General features: G+C 45.1%; 1 protein-coding gene across 1 annotated transcript in view; it reads right to left on the reverse strand.

The window, feature by feature from the left end:
* Positions 1-562: 562 nt before the first annotated feature.
* fkbp2 (FKBP prolyl isomerase 2) overlaps positions 563-16592 on the reverse strand; it is a 20624-nt gene continuing 4594 nt past the window's right edge. Inside the window, exons 3-4 of the transcript XR_016115586.1 lie at positions 771-3474; positions 563-665 (exon numbers count right to left, since the gene is read on the reverse strand). The gene's annotated coding sequence lies outside the window, so the exon portion shown is untranslated. The remainder of the gene's footprint in view (positions 666-770; positions 3475-16592) is intronic.

Here is a 16592-nt window from a genome sequence, read left to right on the forward strand (position 1 = left end):
TGGCGATGATCGCGCTGCTATGGCGCTCTGCAGGACGCTGAGGAAGTACGCTGACGTCGGCGGCCGTGTCGGCCATGAAGCGTCTTCCCGAAGTCCGATCGTGGACATAAGCGATGTCCGACGATGTCCGATCGTGGACATATACGATGTCCGATCGTGGACATAAGCAATGTCCGACGATGTGCGATCGTGGACATATACGATGCAGCTAGTTGCAGAGTCGCCAGGCGAATTGGACGATGTTGGCCATCAGGGTGCGGCAGGTTTCACGGTGGGGTCGGGGCGCCCACGGGTGGTGGCGGCCCATCGGGAGCTCGGCTCGAGGGGTCTTGCTGTGAAGATGCCGGGTTCACAGGCGGCTGGGAAATCTGGTTCTTTCCATTTGGAGAGTTGATTGGGCTGAGGAGGAGGGAAAAAATCCTCCTGGCTGGCTCGCCAATAAAGAGTTTGATGGTTCTCTTTATTTGTAAGTAGGTTCGTTGTCAGATCTCCCAGGCAGGTGACGCGCAGCGCTTGATCGTGGCGTGGAGTCGAGCAAGTCGAGCCGCGATGTCCGTCCGACGCCCGGCGTAAGGCCGGGCGTGAGTCCGAGATGATTCTGCCCCGTGGTTCGCCCCATCTCTCTGTCCCGCGACAGCTCCTTTTATACAATTTGCAAGCGTGTGCTATGCGTCAGGGTGATACGCACATCAAGGAGACCAAGGAATTGAAAGTGTTGAACAGCGCACTTCAAAATCATACACGCGTGTGACGCAACATGTTCTACATACTTGGCAATAAAGATGATTCTGATTCTGATTCTGACTCATGGCATCCTGGATGGTGATCACCAGGACGAGGAACGAAATTGTTTGTAGCATTTGTCGCAAGCAGGCCCCAGGGTGTGATACGGATAAGCTGGTTACTGGGATAGGGTGTGTGATCTGTCGGCGCCAGTGACGTGCATCGGGAATCTTCTTGACGAACGATGTCCTCGTGAATGTGGCTGCTAAGACGGCTAGCAGCTCCGCAACAGGTCCATCACACGTTGGTGTGGTCCACGTCATTCCCTTCAGACCACAGCTCCGTCCTCTGGAGAACAAAAGAAGACTTGTGCCAGGTCACATGTCGAAAGGATGGTTTCATTCTACACATCACACTTTCTTGGCGTTTCTTTCCCTATCAAAGTCTGTCTCATCGTTTAGGCTCTGCAATGCATTCTCTCACAGAAATGGCAGTTAGTCATTGTTAGATGTTAGTTGGTTAGTATATATTAGTGGTTAGTGAGTCTGCATTTCTGGAGGGCACCACTTTCTTGGGGAATGATGTTGCAGCCAACATCACTCACCAACAAAAGTGAAAATTTTGGTAATGATGACCTATCTATGATGAGCTATCGTCACTCCCCCCTGTTGATACATGAAAAGTCTCAATTTGCCAACTGGGAACATGTTTGCGTGGAAAACACGATCCATCTTTGACATTGCACAGATTATCAATTTGCATCAAACCATTAGTCAATCACTGTTCCAAAATTTTGGAGGCCAAATCTTGGCATGTCGCCACATTGCTTGGGTGGAGGACAGCCAAGCCACAGACCATGTCAACAGGAAGTTGACATGGTCAGTAACATTATGGCAATATGCGTAAATGGTCATCATACTCGCCTTTTGCATTCAGTTGGAGGGCACCAGTTGACAGTCAGTTTCGCTTCTGCATAGGACATCCATCCGCGCAACCCAGCTTCATCTCCGGTCACCCTGGCATTCCCCAGGATTTCTCCCCTTCTGAAGAATCTCCTTCTCCTAATTCTGAAAGAAGCTGGTTAGCGTGGAAGCCCTATACAATATAATATCTGATTCAGCCTGAATCTCTGACACCGGCCCCCTCAACTCATTTGCCAATTTCAATCTTACCAACCTGAACGACGAGAAATTCTCCTAATGTGCACTGCAGTCAATTACTTTAATGTGCACTGCATCCAATTCATAATAATAATGATCATTCATAATCAAATTAATCTCAACAGGTTACCCTGCCTTTTTAGTCATAACTATAAACTACTTTTGAACTGACAAATGTCATCACTGTACGCAAAGGCAGCCAGAAGATAATTTAGCATTTGCGGCTGTCTTAATAAACATTGGATTTCTGCCATCGCATCTCCAATGTTGGATATCTTTCGTTCGATCAAACCTAATTGTAACAATTGATTGCTCGCTAGATGGTTGGATGAGAAATATGTGCAAAAAATAAAAATTGTCATGCATTTGAATAAATGCAAAACACTATACTTTTGGAAATCAAAACTGTTATCAATAGGGGCTTTGTCATCGATCCCAAATCATCAGTTGGGTGTGCCAACTCTAGTTGTGCAGGTGCATCCCACCAGCCGTTGCGGCCTCTCCTTTGTCGGATCTCCTATGACAATTGAAACAGAGATTAAATTTAGTTTCCAAAGACATCAAGAATCAAAATGCAGTTTGATGCTACGACTGTGATTCAGCAGTGTCTGCCTAGAAAATCACAGGATGGGTGGATGCAAGTGGCTTGTGCATCTCACAATTCATCAATTCGTCCTGCAAATTGAACTTGAAATTTCTCAACCACCATATCCCAGCTCTGTTTGCGAATTGTTGCGGTTCACCACATCATCTGCATAAAAGCATAATGAAAAAAAGATTAGTCATCATATTTTGCAAATCAATCTTTTCAAATTAGTTTATTCGCTTAGAAACTAATAAAGGTGAATCCGATCAAATTCAATCTGTTATCGTAAATGACAGTTCAATTCTTCCAATTGAACTGTGATTTACGAGAGGTCAACACAGTGGAATGTGGTGGGGGCCTCATAATTACCTTTGCATGTTAAAACCCTCTTTGAAGTTTTGTGGTGACAAAACCCTTGAAGAGGCATCGTAAATAACTCTGGCTTCTTTGAAATTGCCTAAACAAGCTGCAGACAGAACAAAGTTTAGCTCAATCTAACCAAACTAATCCTATAACTTATAAATTCACTCTTTGACTCTGTCATTGTATACAATTTCCATTTCATTTTGCATTTGCCCAAATCAGGATTTCAAAATGATTTGTCCCGATCGCAGACAAAAACATTGGAATTCTGACTTCAAGGTTCAATTCTCTTAGTGAAAACACTTTATCCAATCTAACACAAATATTTTACTTTTGCCTTCAAATTCACTCAAAAATTCGGCCTCTGTTTATTCATTTGTTTGTTGGCTTATTTATTTGTTCACCCAGTCTAATTTGCCTGCCTATTTAATTTAATTTTTGTTTCAAGTGGACGGTATTTATCAAAAAGCTATGGGAAAAAACAGTGTTATGTCATTCATGAGGACGCCGAGCGGAGACGAAAGTCTCCTCGCTGCATGGTTGGACAGGTTTCCCGATGAGACAGGATAGTCGTCTGCATAGCACCCCCATCGAGTCCTCTTGTAATGACAAGGCTCATTCCCCAGGCCGCATTCTCTCGTCCTGTGAAAGGAGAAAAGAGAACTGCGTGGCAGATTTTATGCAGGCTGGAACAATGTTTTTGCACAATACGTTTGTGAATGTTAACACAACCGCTTTATTTATTTTATTTCCGTTCATTAACATATTCGCAAACGAATCAATTTGCCGATCCCAGAATGCGGCTGTGAATTTACCCTCACCCCTTTAGGGCAGAGGAGAAGGAGGAGGAATGGGCTGCCCGCTCTCTCTGGGCAACCCCCACTACCACTTCTCTCTTCTCGCTTCTCTTAGGGGTTTCTATACAGTACCACCATTATCGAAATCTGTATCGGTCACACCGTTGGTTGACTTGGTCACATAGCAAAACGAAAGAATTTTGACCTCGGAACGAAATACAAGGCAATCGTGGCTGTTGAGGAGAATTCAACACGAAATCAAAGCCAATTATGCCCCAGAAGATTCCCATAATGACGAGGATGATGAGGATGAAGAACCAAAAAAGACATAAGCGTTGCAAGGTGTTACGGACGTACAATCTTACTTAGAATCTAGAGAAAATGCATCGGGTTTTTTTAGAAATGTTAAAGAAGATTGAATCGTTTGTGTTAAAAGGTGAAAATGGGAAGCAGAAGAAGATTGAAGATTTTTTTAAATTGCATAATAAGATGTAAGCGTTGCAGTTTCCCTGTTGCAGTGTTATGTACATGTACACTGTACTGTACTGTATATGAATGCAATCGTTTTTTGCAACAATGTTTATTGTTTTGTCTGCTGAAGCGTGATGATTTTGAAAATTACTGTACATGCCATACTGTATTAAAGATCCCCCAGTCACGTAACCGGCTTCCGTCACAATAAAAAAAATTCGGAGCAGAGCTCACGTCTTTCATAACTGCTGCAAGAGCATCTGAAACATACAGTAATGCCCCTCAGCATGGGAAATGATGTGCACAGTCGCTGCTATAGCGGGTCGGTCTTTTTAATAACAAAACGTAGTAGTTATCACATACAGATATAAACAGGAGCTGTTGTTACGCCACAGCTCACGTGCAGTCATTCTATTCAAGCACTCTGTCGAACCCCGTTGTCGGGTTCTCCCAAGCCGCAGTCACGTGACCAGCTTCCGCGTTTTGACCTGACTTACAGAGCACAATAAAAAAAGCATAGCAGAGCTTATATACAGTGCTGTTGTTTGTCACAAATTTAAACCATGGGGAAACGTAAGAATTGTGATATCCGAACAACGTACAAGGCAATCGTGGCTGTGGAGGACAATCCAACAAGGAAATCCTTCATTGCGAAAGAGTTTGACGTGCAGCAGAATACTTAAGTCATGTAAACGTTGTAGTTGTTGTTTTCCATCCATGTATTTAATTGTGTTGCATTCAGATATCTTTATCGCTTGCAACAATCACTGTTTTTCATGTTTGCGGCGTTCGTGGTTTCGTGTGAATAGAACAACTCATTTTGCATTGGTTGTATTTTTGAAAGGAAATAGTCATTAAAAAGTGTAAAGACGTTTTTATTTTATGCATACGTTTATTTTTCACTTCTATACTGTACAAAAAGCATGCTAGATACGCAATCCATGAACCCAATGATAAAATTACATGCCATATAAAAGATCCCCCATTTACATATTGCCCTCCTTTTTAATGCAGTTCGGCGCAGGACGGATGTATCGATAGTACGGTTATAACGACATTTTTTCTGACTCCCGAGAATATCGATATAAGACTTTACTGTACATAGAACACACAAAGACACACACAAAGACGGCTCCTCCAAACACCTCCCCCCCCCCTCAGCCAACCCCTCTCTGTCCCCTCGGGCTGCCCTTGGAAACCCCGTGGCACTGCATCGCTAGCAATGCTGACCACGCGCTAGTGTTGGTAAATGCATTAATTTTACGGTAATCCAATTGCATCTGCAATTAAACAAAAAAAAGAACACAATAATCGCCTGGCTCCAAATTAATAAATCAATTTTTCGCCAGCCCTGGCGCGAGAATTCCAGGAGTTCAACCCTTCTGAGAGCATTTATACGGCACACAGTGTGAGACGCGATAGGATGAGACGTAATGTAGATGCGACATCATGTAAGGGAAGGCAGTATATGACGTATCAGGAAGTCCAAAACGTAAACAAAGATTAGAAAGCAATGTTTAGAGATGTTTGTATAGCGAATTACCCCAACACCAACAATAATACATTTGATTTTGAAGCGCCTTTCAAAACTAAGTCAGACCTCTAAGATAACCCTCATCCTCTTGTGTAAAAAATGGTAAGAAGTTGTGATGTGAATGAGTGTGTTTGTTACTTGAAACAATAATTGCTTTACTTTAGACATTGACACACAAACAAGGAACAAGACACACCTTTCATTCATTTAAAGTTGTGGTCAAAAGTTTACATACATACACTTGTGAAGAATAATAATATCTCGGCTCTCTTGAGTTTCCAGTTATTTCTACAATTCTGATTTTTCTGTTATAGAACGATTGGAACATATACTACTTTGTCTAAAAACATTCATGAAGTTTTGTTCTTTTATGACTTTACTATGGGTGAACAGAAAAAAAGATGATAAATTATTGGCGAGCTAGCCAGGAGGATTTTTTTTCTCTACCCCTCCTCAGCCCAATCAACTCTCCGAATGGAAATGTTGCACTCTCCACTATGGTAAGGGAGATACGGTGCTGTGGGATCCAGAAAAAAAAACAAGACAAGCAGTGCGATACGTCTTGACTCAACAGTGGTTTACTTCGAATAACCCAGATGTAATGCCAACATATGCGCACAACAATTTCCTGACCAACGATCTAAATCGGTCCGACACGAAACACTAACCGAAGCAGGCGTTCCATGTTTAAATAAACATTTTCGATATATATCATTAGTAAACCAATAAAACTACGAGAATGTAACCAAAATATGAAATAAGATACTTTACAACCTGTCACATACTCCCCCTCAAAATAGATGTTGTCCCCAACATATGTACTAGTAAATACATAAATGCGCTGGACGAAATGCCCAAAACAATTACACACGGTAATATGAACTGCATCCAAATATGAACTATAATAATGAACAGTTTACAGACTGGAACTCTTTTCATACATTCCGTTTTAATTATACACGTCAGGGCTCATCGGGTCTTCTTGTTTCCATCTCACTGTGCTATCAAACAGAAGTGTCGATTAACCATCTCTGTAGTACTCCGTGGCATAATAGGGGTGTGCACCATACATCCAAGGCATTGTCTGTTCACCATAACATGGCACTGTCCCTATATTGTAACAAGATGGTGAATACCTCGGGTCTCCTGTGTTCTCGTCGTGGCCGTTGATTTCCCCCAATATCAGGATTACTGGGGGTGGCTGGGGAAAAGGGGGGCACACCGTCACAGGTGGATCATTTTCCGGACCAATGTTGCCCTCCTGAAGTTGGTCAACTTTCTGTCCCCGGCAGTTCATTCCCCAGTTGATTGTCATCATGGTGGGTTGTCTCCACGAAACTCACGTCCCGCAGTTCTGGTGAGTCTGGTCGGGTGCTCTGGCGATGCAACACTGGATAATACTCATCCTCCTCATCATCCTCTTCCGGATCCGGCATCTTGTTCGGTCGTTGCCGAGTGGACTTTTCCTTGGACTGGGGCTGTAGTGAAGTATCTAATGGCAAATGATCACATGGCAGCAAGAGATTGCGGTGGAGTATCCTAGATCTGCCCTTCCCCCTCTCAGGTTTCAGCTCATAAACTGGAATGTCTTTGCTGACTTGACGAACCACATCCTCCCAGTGGTTTCTCAGTTTGCCTGAACCTCCGCGTGGGGTTAAGTTTCGAACTAGAACACGATAACCGGGCAACAGGGTAGAATACTTTAGTATACCGTCATATAGTCTCTTACTCCTGGCAGCAGCTTTGTTGTTATTTTCTTGCGTGATCACATACACTTCCTCCATGCCCTGTTTCCACATCTTCACATAGTCCTTCTGGTTGGTGTCTCCCTGGTTAGAGTCTGGATTCAAACTAAACAACATATCAACTGGTAAACGTGGTGAACGTCCATAAAGTAAGTAAAAAGGTGAAAACCCTGTCACCTCACTTTTGGTACAGTTGTAAGCATAAACGAGTTTGTTTAGTGAGTCTTTCCAGTTATTCTTTTGTTTCTCTGCCAGTGTCTTTAACATCTGGATCAGTGTTCGATTAAATCGTTCAACCTGTCCACTTCCCTGTGGGTGGTAGGGGGTTGTCCTTGGACCCGCAACCCCACAATATTCCTTCAGTTCAGCAAAAAGTTGATTTTCAAATTCACCACCCTGATCATGGTGAATTCGAAGGGGGAACCCAAACATTAAAGCATAGTCATTAAAGATTTTGGTTGCCACTGTTTTGCCAGATTTGGACGTTGTAGCATAAACTTGAGCGAAACGTGTAAAATGGTCTCCTAGCACAAGCACGTATTCATAACCACCCTTACATTTGTCAAGATGCAAAAAGTCAACAGAGACAAGTTCAAAAGGCTGAGTAGTCACAATATTAGTGAGAGGGGCTCTGGTCTCACGGTTGGGCTTTTTGTGTTTTAGGCACACACACACACACACACACACACATTCTCAGTACATAGTCCTCTATTTCTTTTTGCATAAAGGGCCAGTAAAAACGATGCCTTACAAGGGAAAGAGTCCTTTCTACACCATGGTGGCCCATTTGATCATGCAGCTCTTTTAACACTGTCATCTTGTGTTTTTCCAGGAAGCAGTAGTTGGGTTCTGTTTGCCGTTTTTCTGTACAAAACACCTCTGTCATTAAAGTGTAGCTTGTCCCATTTCCTCACAAGACAAACAACTTGAGGACAATGCTTTCTTAGTTCAGTACCTAGCGGTATCGTCTCTGCCAGTTTGTATCTAATAATATGTCCTATAATGGGGTCAGTCTCTTGATCTAGCTTGATCTGTCCAATAGTCAATGGGGCGATCGGTGTGTTTAGTGACACCTCGGCACATAGCTGAGATTCCCATAGACCAAGATGCGCTAGACTCGTTCTGCTTGTACGGCAGCACTCACAGCATCATATGACATTTCTTTTGTACATCCTTCCATATATGTTACCATATCAAGGGGCATCCTAGATAAACTGTCTGCATCAACATCTGGCCACTGTGGGTTTTCACTTGGCTCAAAAACCAATGTAACATCTTCCTTAAAGGGCTTAGCCTGTACTTTGCATGGAATAAGAAGTGAGCTATGCCTAGCTATAGTGAATCTCTCATTTCCCTCATCGGCCTGGGACATGGTGCTGGGTGGTACTGATATGGTGAAGGTGGAGTGGAGATGATCTGTTCAGGGTAGTGGTCAGGCAGGCGTTCAGGTCCTCCGCTGGTGGGCTGAGAAGTGGCTGTTGGTTTCTGAATCGTCTCTTTGATCTGGGACACTTCTGCCCGCAGCTCCTTTAAAAGCATCATCTCTGACCTCATCTCTTTGATCTCTGAAAGGAGTTCATTCGGCACAGTAACAGTATTCTGCTTTAAGACTGTCTTCTTCCCAATCGGGGCAGGTGTGTCATCTAACTGGACAGTGTTCACCGTTGTCACCCCGTGCAGCAGCATTTTTCTTTTTTTCCTGTCGCTCCTTTTCATTTGCACATGCTATGTTTAATTTTTCTAGCAGTACCTCATCTGATGTGGTGGTTAGCAGGAGGAAAGGTTGCATGTCACTCTTTACATTGTCACTCTGTAACCCTGTCAGAACTGTGTGAAGGAATAAACTCTGGACCAATGTAGGGTCATACTTCAAACCTGATTCGGACTCTTGAGATGCAAAAAGAATCCTTTGACGGAGATCCATTGCACGGAGTAGAAAGTTCTGCGGGGACTCTTTATTAGTCTGCACTTCCGATGAGAGCTGCTTGTACAATTCCGTGGCTCCCCTCTCCTGATAGTGAGATCGGAGAATCCTTCGTAAAGAAGGTAGGGTGAGGTTTTCTTTCCCTTCGAGGTAGCTTCTCAACTGCAGACCTGGTGTTATTGCACGAACCACTGCATCGATGATCTCATTGCCCTGGTAGCCTTTACTCAGCCCACTTTCTATCTGTCTGACCAAATTAGGAAATGTGAGTTTATCTTTTTGTCCGAACTCACCTATTTGTCCAGATATCTTGAAGTCTTTGCGCCAGGGGGAAGTGTCTGGGGGCACTATGCTTCTCTTTCGCACTGCATCTTCACCTTTTTCACTCGGTTTGGCTATTCCTAGTTCAAAATTTTTTATACTTTCAGTCAAGTCCTTTACACGTAGCAAATCTGACATTCCTCCATCTTCTAGCTCTAATTCAGCTCTTTCAATGTAGTTTGACACAATATTAATTAGTTGGCCTCGAGTCTTTCCTGTAAGCTGCTCTCTTTTCAGTCCAGATATTTGGATTTCAGCACATAACTCTGACAACTGTTGAAAATTCAGTCCAAATAACTTGCCTTTGATGTCCAACTGTAATTCCTCTAACTCCATTTTCAAGAGGGTACACGCAGTTCAACTGGCCGGATTCACTTCATGGTCTTCCAGTGCCCTCTAGTGGTGGATGTACGCACAGAGATGCAACCAGAATACGTAGAAAAAAAAAACAGTAAGCGGCGACGCCACTCCGACTGAGTTGATTGGGGATATTCGGCGCGAGCTTCTACTCACGGCGAGTAGACAACACTCGAATGCAAATATCCCAGCGGTGGCTCCAAAATGTTGCGCTCTCCACTATGGTAAGGGAGATACGGTGTTGTGGGATCCAGAAAAAAACACAAGACAAGCTGTGCGATACGTCTTGACTCAATAGTGGTTTACTTCGAATGCCCAGATGTAATGCAAACTTATGCGCACAACAATTTCCTGTCCAACGATCTAAATCGGTCCGACACGAAACACTAACTGAAGCAGGCGTTCCTTGTTTAAATAAACATTTTCGTCCCGGTTATATCGATATTTTTTCGGACTCCCTTGAATATCGATATAACGAGACTTTACTGTATATCATTTGTAAACCAATAGAACTACGTGAATGTTTCACTGTTTCATTTGTGGTCAGGAAAGACATAGAACTGTGGGCTGTCTGCAAAGAAAGGCACCGGGAAACGGGGTAAGGTCACTGGAGTGAGGCTTCCAGTGATCAATGCCAATGACAAGCCTCCAGTATAAATCAACTCGGTTGAACCAGTAACATCCATAAGTCTGACGACGCAGTCTCAGTCAACATCAAAAAAACATGTAGCACAAGTAATTGGCAAGCGATGTATGGTCTCCTGTGCACTCAATGGGGTCCCACTCCAAATGCTGCTTGACTCAGGGTCTCAAGTGACCGCGGTGAGTAGGGCGTGGGTAGAGGAAGCACTGCCCAACGTAACCATTCAGCCACAGATACGGAGTGGAAACCATGGACATGCTGACATACAAGTTCCCATACTAACCAGTACGAGTTGTGTTGTCCTCTCGTAGGAAGCAATGTGATTGCAGAAATGATCAAAGAGAACAATGAACAGGTGGACATTGCGTGTTTGCTTTCAACATTTAGCTTGTAGTCGACGTCCACATTCCACCATGATGTCCCTGATCCACTGGTGGAAAGACGCTTTGATCCTCTCCTCTTTCATCTAGAACTGCTTCATGTCATCACAAAGAGGGTACAGCAAGTCCTGAAGAATGAATGTCTCTCTGTGTCTTTGTTTTGTCATATTGTCTCTATGCTGTCATATTATTTGTTATTTAGTTTTTTTGTTCTTTTGACTTCAAGACGGCGCCCCGACAGTGGCTGCCTTTCCAGCAGCTCATGTATTTTGTTTTTCTACTTTCATTCCTTTCATCACTTTGCTGCTGTGAAATGTAAATTTCTCCACTGTGAGACTAATAAAGGCAAATCCAATCCAATCCAATCCAATCCAATTGTAGCCATACTGAAAGAAGCCGTGAGTGTCAGCGAACACACAGTAGAGACCTTGATTTCTGTTCTTCGGAAATTGGGCCCTGATGAGACAGTCCTCCAGTACCCTGTGTCTGTTGGGAAGAAGGGATTCATTATACCTGCGGGCAAGATATGGGAGGTGAAGTGCAGAGTCAGAGCATGGCCCAAAGGGGGAACAAAGCTATTTGAGCCCAGTATAGGGAACAACTGCCCTGAGGGGCTCGAGCCATTCTCTTCATTAGTACTTGTACCCAGTGGGCCGACAAAAATTGTAAAAATTCCCATTCAGAATGTTAGTAAACATGGCATTCATCTTTCACAGAGAACTTTTCTGGGATCAATTGAGGAAGTTACTGGGGTCATGCCCTTTAAGGAGTGCTTCGACAATCCAAAGCCGCTAAACAGTCCCACCGTTCAAATCTGCTCGGCTCTGACCACAGACAAGTGGCATCCTCCGGTTGACTTGTCACATCTCAAAGAGGAAGAACAGGGGATTGCCAGAGACATGTTGTATGAAGAGTCAGATGTTTTTGCAAGAGGTGATGCTGATATAGGTTGCATTCCAAACCTGCAACTCAAGATCCAACTCACTGACAACACGCCGGTGCAAAAGCGTTACAATGCCATTCCAGAACCCCTTCACCAAGAGGTCAAAGACTATGTGCAAAACCTACTTCACCATGGTTGGATAAGTAAATCCACTTCAGCATACTCATCTCCTGTCGTCTGTGTTAGAAAAAAAAGATAAAAGCTTGCGCCTGTGCGTTGACTTTAGGGAGCTAAATCGCAAAACTGTGCCCGATCGTCACCCACTCCCACGCATTCAAGATCTGCTAGATTGGGGGGCTACTCTTGGTTCTCAATACTCGACCAAGGCAGCACTTACCACCAGGGCTTTGTTGATGACAGTTCCAGGCATCTAACGGCTTTCAGCACCCCTTGGGGGCTGTACGAGTGGCTATGCCTCCCATTTGGCCTAACTAATGCACCAGCAGCCTTTCAAAGATGTATGGAGGACGTTCTTGATGGCCTGAGGGACGAATGCTGCTCTCCTTATCTGGATGACGTGCTCTGCTTATCAAAATCATTTCATGAACACGTAGAGGACCTGAGGAAAGTGCTTCACCGCCTGCGGGAGCATGGCATAAAGCTACGTCCGAATAAATGTGAACTGTTCAAACGACAAGTGAGAATCAGAATCAGAATCATCTTTATTGCCAAGTATGTAGAACACACAAGGAATTTGTTTCCGGTAGAACACACTGCACTAGTATCGTCGTCAAAAAAACTGCTAAGTGGCACTATACAGTTCCATTTTGGCTACTGTTGAAAGAGTTCAAAGAGTTCAAAGAGTTAATGGCTTGGGGGAAGAAGCTGTTTAAATGTCTGCTGGATTTGGTGCGCATGGATCGATAGCGCCTGCCTGAGGGGAGTAGCTGCAAAAGGTGGTGAGCAGGGTGCGGAGGGTCCAGTAGGATTTTCCGCACCCTAGTTTGGATTCTTGCAGTGTGCAAGTCCTCGAGAGTGGGTAGGGCGGTGCCAATGATTTTTTCCGCCGTCCTAACTGTCCGTTGAAGTCGGATTTTGTCCATTTTTGTGGCGGCCCCGAACCAAACGGTGATGGAAGAACACATGATGGATTCGATGACAGCCGTGTAGAAATGTTGCAGCACCTCCTGTGGCAGGCCATGCTTCTTTAGCAGCCTCAGGAAGTACATTCTCTGTTGGGCCTTTTTCAGGATAGAGTTGGTGTTGACCTCCCACTTCATGTCCTGGGAGAATGTGATTCCCAGGAACTTGAAGGTCTCAACGGTTGACACAAGGCAGTTGGATAGTGTGAGGGTTAGCTGTGGTGATGGATGTTTCCTGAAGTCCACGATCATCTCAACTGTCTTGAGCGTGTTCAGCTCCAGGTTGTGACGGCTGCACCAGAGCTCCAGCTGCTCCACTTGTTGTCGGTACGCAGACTCGTCGCCGTCTCTGATGAGACCGATGACCGTGGTGTCGTCTGCGAACTTTATGAATTTGACAGCTGGGTGCGTTGAGGTGCAGTCGTTCGTGTAGAGGGAGAAGAGCAATGGAGAGAGTACTTGGGTCGTCTCGTGTCAAGTGATGGTGTCCGCATAGACCCTAAAGACCTGCAAGCAATTTTGCAGTTAAAAGAGAGAGAACCACGCAATGTGGGGGAAGTCAGAGCTCTATTGGGGTTCTTGGGCTACTATAGATCCTTCGTACAGGACTTTGCCAGGATTGCACGGCCGCTGTTTAAACTGGTAGAGGGGGCCACTCAGCCTGACCAGAGGCCAGTTCACAACACCGCTGCACACCAAAGGAAAGTCACCAAGTTAGGCCAGCTTCCCTCTGGTAACCCTGTCCAGTGGGGCCCCGAACACAGTGCTGTGGTCTCCCGCCTGGTAGATAAATTGACCGGTCCACCTATTTTAGCCTACCTAGACTTTAATCTGCCCTTTGTGTTAAATACGGACGCATCCAATGAAGGTCTGGGGGCTGTGCTTTATCAGCAGCAGGGAGATAAACTTCGCGTTGTTGCTTATGGATCCAGAACACTCTCACCTTCAGAGAAAAAAATATCATGTCCATTCTGGAAAGCTTGAGTTTCTGGCGTTGAAGTGGGCAATCTGCGACAAATTTCGAGATTATCTCTACTATGCACCCACATTCACTGTGTACACGGACAATAACCCCCTCGCGTACGTCCTAAGCACGGCCAAACTCAATGCTGCCGGACATCGCTGGGTGGGTGGGTGAATTGGCGGATTTCCACTTCACAATAAAGTACAGGCCAGGCAAGGCGAATGCTGATGCCGACACACTGTCGCGTTATCCAGTTAAGCTGGAGGGACACTGGTACACTGAAACTTTGCCTCCAGACGTGGTTTCCACCATATGGCAGGGGGACAAGGCTGTGGCTGAGGAGAATGTGCCAACGATGGCTGTGTTGCAACGCACCTCTGATGGTGAGGATTTTCTTCCGGTGACAGTCCCCGCTATCACTCCAGATGATATCAGAGCTGCTCAGGAAGAGGATGCATCAATCTCTGAGATAATGACACTGAAGAGGAGGGGATGGAACCCCAATGACAAAGATAAAAGACAAATGGGACCAGAGGCAAGGAGACTAGTACACGAATGGAATAGACTGAAACTGGACAAGGGAATTTTATACAGACAGGCGGGGAAATGGAAACAGCTTGTTCTCCCTAGTAAGCAGAAGTCGACTGTGCTCAAACACCTGCATGATGACATGGGTCATGTTGGAGCTGACAAGGTGATCAACCTTGCAAGGCAGAGGTTCTATTGGCCATTCATGCAGCACGAAATAGAACACTACGTAATTCGCCAGTGTTCCTGCATTAAACAGAAACGACCCACCATTCCGGAAAAAGCACCCATGGGCAACATCACTACTAGTGCCCCATTTGAGCTCATTTCTATTGATTATCTCCATCTTGAGCCAAGTAAAGGAGGCTATGAGTATATTCTAGTCCTGGTAGACCACTTTACTCGTTTCGCACAAGCCTACCCGACTAAGAATAAGTCAGGCAAGGTTGGTGCTGAGAAAATCTTTAGTGATTTTATTCCACGGTTCACTTATCCAGAGAGACTACAATAATCAAGGTCGGGAGTTTGAAAACAGTCTATTCCAGCGTCTTCAACAGTTGTCTGGCATTGCGCATTCCCGAACCACCCCATACCATCCGCAGAGCAACCCTGTAGAAATTCTGAATAGAACACTGTTACAGATGCGACGCACTCTCCAAGAAGAAAGGAAAGCTGAGTGGAAAGACTTTGCCTCATGTCGTTCATGCGTAGAACTGTACAAGACATGAGTCCACTGGCTATTCACCGTTCTTCCTCCTCTATGGAAGGTCTCCCCGGTTGCCCATCGACTTAATTTTTGGTCTGACAGCTGACAAAGAAATAAAAAGCCGACAGGAATATGCACGTAAGTGGGCCTGTCGAATGCAAGATGCTTACAGAATTGCCTCCGAGAACAGTCAAAAGAGCTCTGAAAAAAGAAAGAAATACTATGACCGTGGTGTTAAAGGCATTGCACTCCAGCCAGGGGATCATGTACTTGTCAGGAACCTTTCTGAGAGGGGTGGACCTGGCAAGCTCTGGGCTTACTGGGAAGAAAAAGTCCACAGGGTCACTGAAAGAGTGGGAGACGGACAAGTGTACAAGGTTCGGGCAGAAAACGGAGACAAAACTACCTGTGTGTTGCACCGTAATCTCCTGTCTGTCAATGATTTGCCAGTTGAACAGCCCCGTAGGGTGAAAAATAACCAGAAAAAACTGCTAGACAGACAGGCTTATAGCAGGGAAGCAGTTGGGCAGGAGTCTGGATATTCAGATGAAGAGGAGGGATGTTCATACAATCTCCGACGGTTACCTGTGTATACAAGGAAGACAGTCAGTCATCAGGCGTCTCAACCTGAACCGCACAATTTCAGAACTGTGGCATCAGAATTCCACCCCTAGCCACAAACTACGGAACCAGAGGATGGGCAGCAGCTAGAGGAAGCTTTTCCATTGGTCGTGCCAGCATCATTACCAAAACCAACACCAGCTGACAGCCTGCCTGCTGACGGAAGCCCAGAACAACGTGTAATGGATGATAATAAGGGTGATGCAGGAGCGCCGGCAGAGTTGGTGGAATCGGACACCGAGTCACAAAGTGGAATCGAATCGCTGGCAAGAAGGTCCACTCGTACTTTAAGACCCAGAGAGATATTCACATATGAACACTTGGGTCATCCATCATACCAGCCCTGAAGACCTGGGGCAAATGTCTTGTATACTTGCATGCCTTACCCCACGACTCATTATCTAGTGCGACCTGAACCCTATTACTACCCTACCCCGACGGTATAGACTTATTAGACAGAAGACTTGCATTTGAATGTGACTGACACCACCCTACGGAGACCAGACAGATGACTGTGCTTCTACTGGCACTTGACTACTTGTTGTTGGTATAGTCAAGATGTTGGGGGACATTTTTTAAAGCAGGGGAGAGTGTAGGGGGTTAGAAACGACCTCCGTTACTGTATGTTATTCGATTAGACTACCAAGTCAGGAGAGGGCGCTACGCGCCTGTGAATGGAACAGAGGAAGGCGATGTAGGCTCAGCTCACGCATGCCCAGTTGTCATAAATGCCGCTGTGTGAAG

Source organism: Hippocampus bargibanti, linkage group LG07, assembly GCF_051943395.1.
Source record: "Hippocampus bargibanti isolate YZ-2025 linkage group LG07, ASM5194339v1, whole genome shotgun sequence".
Lineage (NCBI taxonomy): Eukaryota > Metazoa > Chordata > Actinopteri > Syngnathiformes > Syngnathidae > Hippocampus > Hippocampus bargibanti.